Source organism: Bufo bufo, chromosome 2 (genome assembly GCF_905171765.1).
Source record: "Bufo bufo chromosome 2, aBufBuf1.1, whole genome shotgun sequence".
Taxonomy (NCBI): Eukaryota; Metazoa; Chordata; class Amphibia; order Anura; family Bufonidae; genus Bufo; species Bufo bufo.
This window is the reverse complement of record NC_053390.1, coordinates 8,351,251-8,367,272: the sequence shown is the minus strand read 5'-3', so window position 1 is coordinate 8,367,272 and position 16,022 is coordinate 8,351,251. Positions and strand designations below refer to the sequence as shown.

The window sequence follows — 16,022 nt, the reverse complement described above, 5'->3', positions numbered from 1 at the left end:
TGGAGGAAAAGTATTGGGGATATAGGAAGAGCCTTGTTTACTTCCAGAGCAGCGAGAATGAATTGTCCTCATGAACCTTGCTTCTTATCACTGTATTCACACCTCCACCCACACTGCGGGAGAGTCCAGAGTGACATGGGGAGAAGTAACAACGCTCCATATAATTGTTTTATAATGTATGTGGACATATTAATACAGTACTTGATCATGATTCGAATAGTCTTTAAAAGGAACTTGTCGTGAACATGGTGTCGAGCTGCAGACAGCTTGTTATAGAGCAGGAGGAGCTGAGCTGATTGATCTAAAATTTTATGGGAAAAGATAGAGTATAACTTGGATTTTATACATTTAACTTCCTGCTCATTCTGAACTTTGATGTCAAGGAGGCAGTCCTATCAGTGATGGACAGTCTTCCCTCCATGACTATACAAATAGAGATAGCTGTCAGTCACTGATAGGACCTCCTTCTTGACGTCAAAGTTCAGAATGAGCAGGAAGTTAAATGTATGAAATACAAGTTTTACTGAATCTTTTTTCATAAAACTAAATATCAATCTGCTCAGCTTCTCCTGCTGTATAACATGCCTGCAGCTCAAACACTGTGTTCAACGTGACAGGTTCCCTTTAAAGGGGTTTTTCACCCCTGTGGTTCTTTTAGGCCGAACCCCCAGTGAGGCTTGACCTACATAAGGGATGCCATTTCCCTGATCCTCACCAATGGGTCTTGGCTTCTTTGCTCCCCACTCCACTGCATCTCTGGTCTCCACATGGTTTGACATGGGTCACATGGCCGCAGCAGTGAATTGTCACTCATATGTCACATGACCCAGTGACATGAGGCATGGGTGACACGTCACCGCTGTGGCCAGTCATGTTCACACGGAGAGACCCATGATCTGCGAAGGAGCCGAAACCCAGTGGCGGGGATCAGGTAAGTGGATCACACCTCTGCAAGTCTGAGTACGGTGGGGGTTCTGCCATAACGGCCACCAGGGGTGAACAACCTCCTTAAAGATAAAAGAAAGTCTTGTATATGTGCCACGACAGCATCACCATTGTTCACTTTATCTATGTCTTATATACCAAAACACTAGGGTCGGCTCTAAGTATCATACCCAGAGCATGAAATAAGACCCTTCACTTGCATGTTATCTTTGTATGTGCCGTGGTTTCAGAGATTTTTGTTTCGGATCATATTATAATATAAATAAAATAAAAACTCCAATATGTTGCCTCAATTGGTTGCCACAGCAGGTCCCAAACGTGAAGTAGGCTCAATTCACAATGTCTGTATGCGTTTCTGCAGGACCGCGCAAAATCCTAATATTTAGATGAGGTAACCTCTTTGAGTTGAACCATCCAATTATACGTATACAGGCAAAACACCGGATTCACCAGATTTCCTCCTTCCACAACAGCTCCTGCGAGACATCAAAACCGTACCAATAGTGAAGCACTGTAAATACTGCTCACCCGCACTTTTAGCTGATATACTCACAAGCGCAGGTGGATTGCAGGCACATCAAACCAGTCTATAAATCTTGTATTCCTCCTCTTTCCTCTCTTCTGACGTAATACCTATAAGATTTTAAAGTCACTCCAATATTGAAGAACCGTCATTCACTCTGACATAAAATCTTTTTATTATACTCACATGTATAAGTAAAAATTCACGCAACAATAAAACATCACAGCCTAGTGTTCCTGCCCGACCTGGGTTTCGCTCCAAGCTTCATCAGGGGCGTAACCTCAAACTCCCACATAAGACTTTAACTATCCTCATATTACCCCGCCCCTTCCTCTTCTTAATTATAAAACCTCTATAAAATTGCTATTAAAAACAATACCATTTTCTCTTAAATCACCCGCAAATTATGTACCAAATGAATGTCCCACCATCTTCCTTCATAACTCACATCTACCACTTTACACTATCTCGCATTTCATTCATCAAAAGGTCCATTCATAGAAACCTTATCCTACAATGTCCTGCCAAGAGAACATCACGTGGTTCTTACTGACCGATCCTGTACGAGTAGGCGGACCCAACTTTACAACTCACTCCAATATTGGAGTGTGAATTGTCGCAAGGTGAATCGACCTATTCCACCAAGCACTGTTTCAAATCAAAATCTACATTCAGACCCTGTGGCTGGATCATACCCGACATATATCCACCTCACTTCCCTCCGGTCTATCTTAGCTACAGTGTCTCCTTCCCTCCAGCTCCCCTTCACCAATTCTTTTCCCATAAAGGTCAGTCCTCTTGTTTTTTTTTGATGGGCAATTTTGAAATGTAACGAGACCCCATGTGTCTCGAGACCCTTCTTTATATTTCTTATATGCTCCTGCACACAGGTTTTCAGCTTTCTCATTGTGCGACCTACATACTGGAGGCCACACAGGCACTCCAGCATGTAGACCACCCCTGAGCTCTCACATGTCATTTCTCCTGCAATTTTCAAATCCTTATCTTTTTTGTTTGAATGTACTACAGACACCTGTATCTCTTTTTTTGTCATTTCTTCTATTCTTACAGGGAAGGCAAAACCCACACCACGAGAATTTATTCTGCTTTTTATTACCACTATCCATAGGAATGGCACTATGTACTAAGTGATTGCGAAGGTTAGGAGCTTTTCTAAAAATCACACCAGGGCGATCTGGGATTTCATTACCCAAGACCGGATCATTTTTAAGCACCGCCCAATTTTTTCTGATCGCATTCTTTACAAGACCGGCTTGCGCAGAGTACTGTGTTAGAAAAGAATATCGGTAGTCCTTATTTTTCTTAACCCCTTCACCCTTCTCTTTATTTTCATTAACTTCTATATTCTGACTACAGGTAAGTAGCTCTTCCCTTCTGTATCCTTTTTCCAAAAACCTATCCTGTACAATCCGACTCTGCTCCCTAAAAACAGTCACATCCATGCAGTTACAATGTATTCTTTTTATTTGGCCTTTTGGAATGTTTTCTAACCAAGGCTTATAATGGCAGCTTTTTGTATCTATGTATCCGTTCACATCTGTATCCTTAAAAAACGTTTTGGTTTTAGAACGCCCTCCCTCTATATATATAACCAAATCCAAAAAATTCACCGCCTCATTACTAATACTACTTGTGAATTTTAGGTTCCAGTTATTTTCATTCAATTTCCCAATCAAATCTTCCAGACCTTCTTTTTGCCCTTCCCAAACCAGCAGAAAATCATCGATGTATTTTCGCCAAATTTTTAGTTTACTAGACTGTGTGTCCTTAGACAGGATTGGGTTAATTTTTTCTTTCTCCCACGATGACATAAAAAAGTTGTCGAAACTGGGGGCGAATTTCGCCCCCATCGCAGTCCCAACCCTCTGCAGGTAAAAGTATTTTTTTAACCAAAAATAATTATGGCTCAAACAGAAGTCTACACAGTCTACAATAAAATAAAATTTTGACCTATTTGGATCCCCATAGAGTTCATCTTTTATTGCTCTCAAACCTAATTCTTTGGGGATAATGGTATATAGCAAGGTGACGTCTACTGTTGCTAACCATATATCCTCCCCACGGGGTCCCAAACTGTTCACCAATCCAATGACACTCCCAGTATCTTTCAGATAGGACGGTGATTTTACAACATATCGCTGAAGGAAAAAGTCAATGTACTCTGTTAATCTGCTGGTTAGGGAGTGGATTCCGGAGACAATAGGTCTCCCCGGGGGATCAACAAGACTTTTGTGGATTTTCGGCAGATGGTAGATTACGGGTGTTACTGGGGTTTTGATGGTTAAATACTCATATTCTTTTTTCATTTATAACTCCCTCTTTGTAGCCTTTGTTTTTTTAGCAATTTATCCAACTCTGATTTAAACTCTGGTAATGGGTTTTTCTTCAAGAGAAGATAGGTCTTACAGACAGCAGGAGCAACCCCGAGCGTCCATGATGCCCGGAAAACAGTCCGTGCTGCGATTCCTAAGATGAACCCCACAGACGACATCGAAACCTACCTGTCGATTTACAAGGAAGCGGCTATCGGGGAAAAGTTACCCCATGACCAGTAGGCTGAGGTTTTCGCTCCGTTCCTGGCATCCGATTCCCAGCGGGTGTATTTCGACTTGCCGGACGATCAAGCGGCCGATAACCAGAAAGTCAAGGGTGAGATTCTGACAAGACTGGGCACTGGGGGTGAATGTGTTGGTCCGGGCCCAGCGGTGCAGTGGAGGTTCAACCCGGCTGAGCCTGCAAGACCCCAGTATTATAACTTACTTCACCTCTTGCAAAAATGGCTACAGCCTGACGTGCTAAGTCCCACTGCTATGCTGGATCATATGTTAGCCGATATGTTCTGGAGGGCTTTGCCATACCCTCTCCAGCACTGGATCGGTCAGGTGTCTCCTGTCAATGCCCTTGAAATGGTGTAACGCTATGAAGCTACCAGGAATTTAAAGGAGGGTTCTGTCGGGAGGGAGGTCGGCAAACCCCAGAAATCTCCACCCCAGGCCTGGAGATTTGAGCCAATAAAACTCGCTCGGGATGTAGCCACGGCAGACCTGGCTCCGATAGTCTGCTGGCGGAGTCAGTAGCCTGGCCATGTAAGGGATGACTGTCCCCATCGGGTTGAGCCCATGGACACTAACTATGGCTATCGTCAGTCGCTATATGCCAAGAGGCTGTGTGCAACAGGTACCCCAGAGTCTCTAGATCATTTGTGCCAGGTGGAAGTGGGAGACACTCCAGCGGAGGCTCTGCTAGACTTTGGGAGTCTGGTGATCCTAGTAAGGGCTACCCTGGTGCGGTCTTCTGAGTATACTGGCCGGAAAGTCGGGGTGATGTGCATTCACAGAGACTTAAAAGACTACCCCACCGCGCTGGTCTCTCTAACTATGGTGGCCGGTAGATGGACCCACGAGGTGGTTGTCGCCACAAATCTACATTATGAACTCATAATAGGGAGAGACTTCCTGGCACTGTGGTCTGCTATGAGAGTGACTGATACCCATGAGACAGTGGTAACCCTAGCAGAGTGGCCTGGCTCAGGGGGGAGACCAGAACCCTGGGAACCTGAGACTGAAGAGCCAGCGGTAGGGGTGACTGCTACTTCGGTGGAAGAGAGCGAGACAACCCTGCTAAGTGTAATGGTGGGAGATGTAGAGGACTTGCCGCCGGTCCTGAATTGGCAGACCTCAATGTCTCTGGGGATAATTTTGGTACCTCCCAATGTCGGGACCTAACCCTATCCCTCGCCTGGGAAAATGTGTTAATAGTAGATGGTGAACCACAACAACCTGGGGCAGTGTCAGTGTTTCCCCGTTTTTGTGGTTCATCAGGATATGTAGTATCGGGTAAACCAACTACGGAGTGAGCCTATTGAATAGTTGGTGGTCCCCAAGGCTTATCGCAAGCTTGTGTTAGATCTAGCCCACCAACACGTTCTCGGGGGTCACCTGGGGCTGCAGAAAACTCAGGATTGCATTCTACAGCGGTTTTACTGTCCCAGCATATTCAAAGAAGTAGAAGAGTTATGTAAGTCTTGCCCGACCTGCCAGATAACTAGCCCCCAGCCACATTTCCGTAGTCCCCTAGTACCTCTCCCGATTATCAAAGTACTGTTTGACCGAATGGCTATGGACCTCATAGGCCCAGTACCGAAGTCCGCCAGAGGGCATCAACACATCTTAGTCATTCTAGACTACGCCACTCGGTACCCGGAGGCGGTGCCACTGCGACATACCTCGGCCAAACTCATAGCTAAGCAATTAATGGAGATGTTTTCCCGAGTAGGACTACCTAAAGAGGTTCTGACCGACTAAGGGACCCCTTTTATGTCCAAGGTGATGAGGGAACTCTGTAAGTTGCCCCACATAAAACAGCTACGGACGTCCATTTACCATCTGCAAATGGACGGTCTGGTAGAACGGTTTAACCAAACATTAAAAAATATGTTGAAAAGGGTGGTGGCTAAAGATGGGAAGGACTGGGACCTCCTTCTGCCCTATCTCATGTTCGCAGTGCGAGAGGTACCCCAGAGGTACGCCTCTCCTGGGTCCTCGCCCTTTGAACTGCTATATGACATTCACCCTCGCGGTCTCTTGGACGTGGCCAAAGAGGCGTGGGAACAACAACCCACTCCACATAAAAGTGTAATTGAGTACGTTACCCAGATGCAAGATCGGATAGAGACAGTGTTGCCTCTTGTTAGAGAGCATATGGAGGCAGCTCAGCGAGCCCAGAGTCGGGTATATAATCGGCAGGCTCAGGTCCAGATCTTTAACCTGGGTGATCAGGTTTTGGTTGTGGTGCCGACCGTGGACAGTAAGTTCCTGGCTAGGTGCAGGGGCCCTATGAGGTACTCAAGTGGAGATGTAAACTACAAGGTACTATATGCGTGTGCAGGGTGATATATCTACCGTGTTGAACAAAGTCAAACACTTGCAGTATAGACCCCAAAGACAAAATGAGGGAAAAAGAGCGCCAAACCCCGTGTCAAAGTACAGTTGGAAAATAAAAAATGGAATTGGAGTAGAAAGCACCACTCGCAGTAATAACTACTATGTTGCACAAAATATATCATAGAGCAATAGCGTGGAGTGAAGATAATGGGTACTCCGGATAGAAGACCCTGAGTACACACGGCTAATAGAGAAGGGTCCAATTAAAACCATGTAGACATAATAAAAATAATATAAATAGTATAGTAAAAAATGTAAACAATGTGAAGTGCCCCGTAAGGCAGTTTCACACAAATAAAACTCACTTCTCTGGGGGGTAGTCATCAGGATAAGCATAATACACCTGTGACTTGAACCCCCCCGGCCAGGATCGCATGTAGAATCGTAGTGATGGAAGGCAGCAAAAATCCAGTGCTTCTGATCAATCACCTTTAATATGCATATGTGGCTCGACGCGTTTCGGGGACAACAATTCCCCTTCCTCAGGAACATTACATAACCAAATGACAATGAAGTAAAAGAATTTATACCTTGATAACCCTGAAAAGGGCGCATTTTTCGAAAGACCGGAAGTGGTATGACGCCACTTCCGGTATTTGGAACGCATATGCGTACCATATTATAAATACAAATAAAGCATCTTGAATAATAGTGGTAAAACATCAAGTAATGTAGTGTATAATATATAGTAAGCCAAACGAGCTAGATATATCCAGAGTTGCCCTTTGTATAAAAGAACTATGTCTAGCAACTCAGACATATCGGACCGGAAATGCCCCTGACTCCGCTCCGTGGAACGCAAAGAGATGCGCTCCACCAGGGACCAGAGCCAGGGGTCCGGTGACAACATCTACAAATACTACAAAAACTAGTCCCTCTATCTGACCGTGGGGATTACTTGCCGGAATATTCAAAGGTCCTGTGAGTCGTTGCGCCAGGACAGGACGCCCCGGACCGGAAGTGTACCCGACTTCCGCTCTGTGGAACGCACCTGATGCGCTCCAACAGAGACAGGAGCCAGGGTTTCCGGTCCGTGACATCAAGGCTCCGGCGGAACGCACAGTGCGGGTCAACAAGAACCCGTTATGTTTAGCAATTAATGCCAAAAGGAAGCAAGTGGCATATTAGAATGCCAGTAATGCGCAGATAAAAACAGTTATAAAAATATGGTATACAATGGGCATAGAAGCATGCATATATATAAAAGTAGGTATAAAAGACTTTTTCTATAAAAAATATATATATATGTATATATATATATGGATGGATAAAGCATACACACATACAAAATACAAAATAGACTATAAGTGGAAATAATAATAATACTAGTAATAAATAATTAATTAATAAATAAAGTGTGAATGAAAAAATGATGAAATAATGAAAAAATAAAATAATAATGGATAATGAATAAAAAATTTATAAGTAAACATAAAATTAGTAAACTTAATAACATATATATATATATATATATATATATACATACATATACATATATAAATACATACATAAACACATACATACAAAATCTGTATATATGAAAATTCACTCATACTATGTAGTTCATGATTAAATACAATATAATATAATATAGTTCGCCCATTCATATTCTGTAGTTCATGATTAGAATTTAGAATTCGTGTTTACATAGGAAATTTATAATGAATAAATAAATAAATAATGAATAAAAGAAATGGATGGTAAAATTGGTTAGCTAAAAAGAATCAGAAATGAATAAATGAATAAAGCTACATATGAAAAAGAAGAACAAATAAACGAATAAAAAGTCGGGTCACATTATCATTTCTTTACTAAAGGGTGGCGCTCTGCATTGGGTATTTGTACCTACTTTAGGCAGTAGGTCTGAGTTACGGACACAGTGTATTGATGCAAAAATCACGGGAATATAGTGGATACATAACTCAAAAAAATTATATTGGTATTTTGGTTTTTGGTATTTTAGTTATCTGAGTAGCACGCAATTTCGATGGTGGAATTTTAGTAATTGGAATGTTCTAGAGATTCATTCAACCCGACGGGGTCAGGGTATTTAATTTGAAAATCCAAAACATCTCCTTGCGGCAGAGGGTTTGGTACGAATAGGGTACCCACTCCAAAGGCGTGACACGGAGTGAACTAGAGTCCCCGTCGTGATAGATAGAAAAATGTCGGGAAACACTGTGGGTGATCACTTTGCGATGGATATTCGAACGGTGTTCGTTCATCCGTTCGCGTAAAGATTGTGTGGTGCGACCTACATAGTATATATCACAAGAGCAATACAATAAATATACAACAAAAGATGTGCCACAGTTCATCTCTTGCCGCAAGGAGATTGTACCCTCCAACTTGGTAAGGGATAACACTTTGGTGTTATGAGAAATCATAGCACAACATTTGCACCGAGCCTTCCCACATCTAAAAGACCCTACCTTGCTAGGGTGGGTAGTGTTTCCCAAAAACCTCTCCATTGTTGTTAGTTTGTCTGTGTCACCAATTTTAGGGCATGAGGGGGCCAAAATTTCTTTCAATGTTCTGGCTCTCCGAAATGTCAATACAGGGGCCTGAGGGATACTTTTGCCAATAATCGGATCTTTCAACAAGATCGGCCAATGTTTCGTGAAGGTGTTTTTGATGGCAAGATGTTGTGAATTGTATCGAGTGATAAAATTGAAAGGAAATTGTTTGGATTTCTTTCCTCCATCTACATTGATTGTGGGGACAGGCTCTTTTCTGGTCTCAGAGGTCCGTCTTTTTAAGTCTGCAATAAGGCCTTTGGGGTGGCCTTTTTCCAGAAATCTCTTCCCTATCGTCTCTAGTTGTCCCTGTAGTGTTTTTTTATCGGAGCAATTCCTCTGTATTCTACGCATTTGACCGTATGGAATATTATTTTTCCAACGGTAATGATGACAGCTCTTATAGTCAAGATAGCTGTTAGTGTCGACCTGCTTAAAGTGTGTTCTGGTCGTGATGCAGTTATCCTTTGCACTCAAGTGAAGGTCCAAGAAGGTTATTTCTCTCTGGCTGTACTCAAAAGAGAATGAGAGATTCCAGCTATTTTTATTTAGTGTTTCCACGAAAGTGCATAGATCTCCAGATCACCATCCCAGATGAAGATAATGTCATCTATGTACCGTTTGTATAGTCGAATATTGGGATGTGAGAGAAGTCCCATCTTATCCTCAAAGTGACCCATAAAAAGGTTAGCATACGATGGGGCAAATTTCGTCCCCATCGCAGTACCCTTTTGCTGGGGATAAATTTTGTCCATAAAGGAGAAATAATTGTGTTGCAAGATGAAATTGATAGATTTAACTAGGAACCGACATTGTGATGGTGGCATTTTGGGGTCAGAGCTGAGAGTTGCGCTAATAGCTTCAAGACCTAAGGAGTGTGTGATATTGCTGTATAAAGCAGCAACATCTAGGGTGACCCACTGGTAGTTGTCTTCCCACTTCACCATCTCCAAAGTGTGTAGTAGATGAGATGTGTCCTTCAAATATGATGGTAACTGGATAACATAATTTTGTAATATACCGTCAATATATTCGGAAAGGTTTGTAGTTAATGAACCTATACCCGAGATCATAGGTCTACCCGGGGGGTTAACTAGGGACTTGTGGATTTTGGGAAGGAAATAAAATTTCGCCATGGCTGTGTGGGGTATTTTCAGATATGTTCTTATTTTCTTATCGACAATGCCCAGGGAATAACCCTCATCTATGAGGTTATATAGTTCTTTCTTGTATGTAGCTGTAGGGTCTGTAGCTAAACGTATATAATATGTCTCATCAGATAGTATATGGAGGGATTCAGAGATATAGTAGCTACTATCCATGACCACTAACCCCCCTCCATTGTCCGCACTTTTAATGACAATATCTTTATTTTCCGTTAGTGTTTTTGTGGCCATTCTTTGTTTGGAGCTAAGATTATTGGCCCCCAGGAGGCCAGGGGTTGAGAGATATTGTTTGAGATCTGTTAGAACCATATTGTAGAATGTTTCTACATGTGAGCCTCTACTAGTAATGGGGTAAAAACTGGATTTAGGTTGGATGTTGGATGGAATAATAGTTGTGGTCAGAGACGGTGTCGATCCATTGGATTCTAAGATAGCGGTGGTAGACACAGTTGTGACAGGATCTGGGTTGGTGTTAAAAGGAGTGGCGATAATGCTAGTCTGTTGTGTTTGAGCTTTGACGGAGAAGTGTCTATGTAATGTGAGTTTCCTTGTAAATTGATTTAGGTCTATAAATAGTTCAAAAAGATCGGGACTGTTAGTAGGACAGAATGATAAACCTTTACCAAGGAGTTCAATTTCATTACGGTTCAGTGTATATTTAGAGAGGTTGAAAATACCCTTCGATTTTTCAAAAGTATTCAGATCAGTGTTGGGTTCTGTACTTTGTCTGTATTTTTTGGTTTGGGTTTCTTGTTTAGTGGTGCATTTATTTTGGCCTCCTCTGCATCCTCTCGGTCTGCGTTTGGTCGTTTTTTCTTTAGGCTTGATACAGGAGTGTAGAAGTGGTTTATTTTCAATGATTGGGGTGTGGAGGGAGTGCTGGGGAATGGTGTTTTTAGCGGTCTGATGAACGGACTCAGGGATAAGATACTGGTAAGAATTTTTCTGGACGGCGGGGTAGGGTTCGGGGTTCTGATTGTGGGGGAGACTCTGTCTAAAAAAGTGTCCTCAGTCAGATTAGATGGAAGAGCTAGGAATTGGTCAGATTCAGTGGGTGTTGAAGAATGGGTAGAAAAATTTAAATTATCAAAATCAGTACATTCGGTATTGGGCAGTAATGAGCTGATCTCAGGGTCAGGTGAAACATTAGGTAAAACATTAATTTTGGCATTGGTGGATAGTTCCTCAGCTATATGATTATTCATAACTGGCAGAATGTCAGACTTGTCAACTGATGTTGATTTAAGAGAATTTACTTTGGGCAAGAGGGGAGCTGGTATATATGTATCCGCTACAGATATTATTTGAAGAGAAGTTAATTCATGACGTGACTTAGGACCAGACAGCGGTGCCGAATGGTTTGGATGTGCTAGTGAAGTGATATGGTTTGGTTTGGAATATGTTGTTGAGTAGTCCATTTGTCTAGACAGAGCGGGTCCAAAGATCCTCGTCTTAGGGTCCCTTATCGTATTTCTATTAAAAAAGATAAGTCCCTTTTGGGGTATTTTAAGGGTCTCAGAATATAATAAGGGATCATGATGAGTATAATCATGATTCCTATTGTGGGTTCGAAGGGAGCGGAGTTTAGTCCGTTCCCAATTCCTAATCTTATTGGTGGAATAATCTGTTAGGTCTCTTAGGAGCTTCTTGCCTTTCTCCCTGACGATCATATTCAAAGCGTCTAAGTTCTTCCCTTTTTCCTTTTAGGGGATAATTTATATATTGTTTATTTGATTCTCCAGACAATAATTTTTGAGTATGACCAGATCAGAACATATTAATTTCCGTTTAGTAATTAATAGTTTAATCGTTTTAGTGGAAAGTTCATCACTAATTTTCAGCCAGTTCATAGTAAATGATATATCATCCGGAAAGGATGATTTCATTGGTGACCTTAGGCCTCTAGGTATAATGCCTAAGGAGAGATAGATCGTCAAAAAATAACCATCTACCTCATTGCGGATGAAGTCTTTTATTAGTCTTAGAATATTAAGTTCTGTTCACAACGTGGTTGTGGAATCCTTGGAACAATTCTTACTCTGATCCACTATAGTGTCCACCCACGTTCCATTAGGTGTTTCCTTGAGTTTTTCAATGTCTTTGGTGAGAAGAAAACTTTTAATTTCTCTTTTTATTCTATGCGTAAGCTTGGTCGCATCCATGTTGAAGTAATCCCACCCTGCATCTGCCGCTCTTCCAAGCCCGGCAAGGGGGGGTCCCCATGCCGGTCCATGTGGAATATAGAACAGAGAAAAAAAGGGGAAGTTAATTCAGACCCGTAGGGATCACGACTTATCCCAAAGGCAGCTCCAGAAAGTGTTTGTGGTTACAGACACTTAACTAGATAGTATATGCGTGTGCAGGGTGATATATCTATTACTGCGAGTGGTGCTTTCTACTCCAATTCCTTTTTTTTTTTTTCAACTGTACTTTGTGACGGGGTTTGGCGCTCTTTTTCCCTCATTTTGTCTTTGGGGTCTATACTGCAAGTGTTTGACTTTGTTCAACACGGTAGATATATCACCCTGCACACGCATACAGTACCTTGTAGTTTACATCTCCACTTGAGTACCTCATAGGGCCCTGCACCTAGCCAGGAACTTACTGTCCACGGTCGGCACCACAACCAAAACCCGATCACCCCGGTTAAAGATCTGGACCTGAGCCTGCCGATTATATACCCGACTCTGGGCTCGCTGAGCTGCCTCCATATGCTCTCTAACAAGAGGCAACACTGTCTCTTTCCGATCTTGCATCTGGGTAACGTACTCAATTACACTTTTATGTGGAGTGGGTTGTTGTTCCCACGCCTCTTTGGCCACGTCCAAGAGACCGCGAGGGTGAATGTCATATAGCAGTTAAAGGGCGAGGACCCAGTAGAGGCGTACCTCTGGGGTACCTCTCGCACTGCGAACATGAGATAGGGCAGAAGGAGGTCCCAGTCCTTCCCATCTTTAGCCACCACCCTTTTCAACATATTTTTTAATGTTTGGTTAAACCGTTCTACCAGACCGTCCATTTGCAGATGGTAAATGGACGTCCGTAGCTGTTTTATGTGGGGCAACTTACAGAGTACCCTCATCACCTTGGACATAAAAGGGGTCCCTTAGTCGGTCAGAACCTCTTTAGGTAGTCCTACTCGGGAAAACATCTCCATTAATTGCTTAGCTATGAGTTTGGCCGAGGTATGTCGCAGTGGCACCGCCTCCAGGTACCGAGTGGCGTAGTCTAGAATGACTAAGATGTGTTGATGCCCTCTGGCGGACTTCGGTACTGGGCCTATGAGGTCCATAGCCATTCGGTCAAACAGTACTTTGATAATCGGGAGAGGTACTAGGGGACTACAGAAATGTGGCTGGGGGTTAGTTATCTGGCAGGTCGGGCAAGACTTACAAAACTCTTCCACTTCTTTGAATATGCTGGGCCAGTAAAACCGCTGTAGAATGCAATCCTGAGTTTTCTGCAGCCCCAGGTGACCCCCGAGAATGTGTTAGGTGGGCTAGATCTAACACAAGCTTGCGATAAGCCTTGGGGACCACCAACTATTCAATAGGCTCACTCCGTAGTTGGTTTACCCGATACTACATATCCTGATGAACCACAAAAACGGGGAAACACTGACACTGCCCCAGGTTGTTGTGGTTCACCATCTACTATTAACACATTTTCCCAGCGGCGGGATAGGGTTAGGTCCCGACATTGGGAGGTACCAAAATTATCCCCAGAGACATTGAGGTCTGCCAATTCAGGACCCGGCGGCAAGTCCTCCACATCTCCCACCATTACACTTAGCAGGGTTGTCTCCCTCTCTTCCACCGAAGTAGCAGTCACCCCTACCGCTGGCTCTTCAGTCTCAGGTTCCCAGGGTTCTGGTCTCCCCCCTGAGCCAGGCCACTCTGCTAGGGTTACCACTGTCTCATGGGTATCAGTCACTCTCATAGCAGACCACAGTGCCAGGAAGTCTCTCCCTATTATAAGTTCATAATGTAGATTTGTGGGGACAGCAACCTCGTGGGTCCATCTACCGGCCACCATAGTTAGAGAGACCAGCGCAGTGGGGTAGTCTTTTAAGTCTCTGTGAATGCACATCACCCCAACTTTCCGGCCAGTATACTCAGGGGACCGCACCAGGGTAGACCTTACTAGGATCACCAGACTTCCAAAGTCTAGCAGAGCCTCCGGTGGAGTGTCTCCCACTTCCACCTGGCACAAATGATCTAGAGACTCTGGGGTACCTGTTGCACACAGCCTCTTGGCATATAGCGACTGACGATAGCCATAGTTAGTGTCCATGGGCTCAACCCGATGGGGACAGTCATCCCTTACATGGCCAGGCTACTGACTCCGCCAGCAGACTATTGGAGCCAGGTCTGCCGTGGCTACATCCCGAGCAAGTTTTATTGGCTCAAATCTCCGGGCCTGGGGTGGAGATTTCTGGGGTTTGCCGACCTCCCTCCCGACAGAACCCTGGAGAGGGTATGGCAAAGCCCTCCAGAACATATCGGCTAACATACGATCCAGCATAGCAGTGGTACTCAGCACGTCAGGCTGTAGCCATTTTTGCAAAAGGTGAAGTAAGTTATAATACTGGGGTCTTGCAGGCTCAGCCGGGTTGAACCTCCACTGCACCGCTGGGCCCGGACCAACACATTCACCCCCAGTGCCCAGTCTTGTCAGAATCTCACCCTTGACTTTCTGGCAATCGGCCGCTTGATTGTCCGGCAAGTCGAAATACACCCGCTGGGAATCAGATGCCAGGAACGGAGCGAAAACCTCAGCCTACTGGTCATGGGGTAGCTTTTCCCCGATAGCCACTTCCTTGTAAATCGACAGGTAGGTTTCGATGTCGTCTGTGGGGTTCATCTTAGGAATGCTTTCAGGGCATCATGGACGCTCGGGGTTGCTCCTGCTGTCTGTAAGACCTATCTTCTCTTGAAGAAAAACCCATTACCAGAGTTTAAATCAGAGTTGGATAAATTGCTAAAAAAAAAGGCTACAAAGAGGGAGTTATAAATAAAAAAAGAATATGAGTATTTAACCATCAAAAACCCCAGTAACACCCGTAATCTACCATCTACCGAAAATCCACAAAAGCCTTGTTGATCCCCCGGGGAGACCTATTGTCTCCGGAATCCACTCTCTAACCAGCAGATTAACAGAGTACATTGACTTTTTCCTTCAGCGATATGTTGTAAAATCACCGTCTTATCTGAAAGATACTGGGAGTGTCATTGGATTGGTGAACAGTTTGGGACCTTGTGGGGAGAATATATGGTTAGCAACAGTAGACGTCACCTTGCTATATACCATTATCCCCAAAGAATTAGGTTTGAGAGCAATAAAAGATGAACTCTATGGGGACCCAAATATGTCAAAATTTTATTTTATTGTAGACTGTGTAGACTTCTGTTTGAGCCGTAATTATTTTTGGTAAAAAAAATTACTTTTACCTGCAGAGGGTTGGGACTGCGATGGGGGTGAAATTCGCCCCCAGTTTCGACAACTTTTTTATGTCATCGTGGGAGAAAGAAAAAATTAACCCAATCCTGTCTAAGGACACACAGTCTAGTAAACTAAAAATTTGGCGAAAATACATTGATGATTGTCTGCTGGTTTGGGAAGGGCAAAAAGAAGGTCTGGAAGATTTGATTGGGAAATTGAATGAAAATAACTGGAACCTAAAATTCACAAGTAGTATTAGTAATGAGGCGGTGAATTTTTTGGATTTGGTTATATATGTAGAGGGAGGGCGTTCTAAAACCAAAACGTTTTTTAAGGATACAGATGTGAACGGATACATAGATACAAAAAGCTGCCATTATAAGCCTTGGTTAGAAAACATTCCAAAAGGCCAAATAAAAAGAATGCATTGTAACTGCATGGATGTGACTGTTTTTAGGGAGCAGAG

At 43.4% G+C, this 16,022-nt stretch overlaps 1 protein-coding gene across 2 annotated transcripts in view; it reads left to right on the top strand.

Annotated features, from left to right (window-relative positions):
- LOC120991971 (zinc finger protein OZF-like) overlaps positions 1 to 16,022 on the top strand; it is a 576,950-nt gene that overhangs the window by 12,358 nt on the left and 548,570 nt on the right. The window contains exon 2 of one of the 2 annotated variants that reach the window (XM_040420732.1): positions 492 to 497. The exons of the other annotated variant lie outside the window; for it this stretch is intronic. The gene's annotated coding sequence lies outside the window, so the exon portion shown is untranslated. The remainder of the gene's footprint in view (positions 1 to 491; positions 498 to 16,022) is intronic. 2 annotated transcript variants of the gene reach the window in all.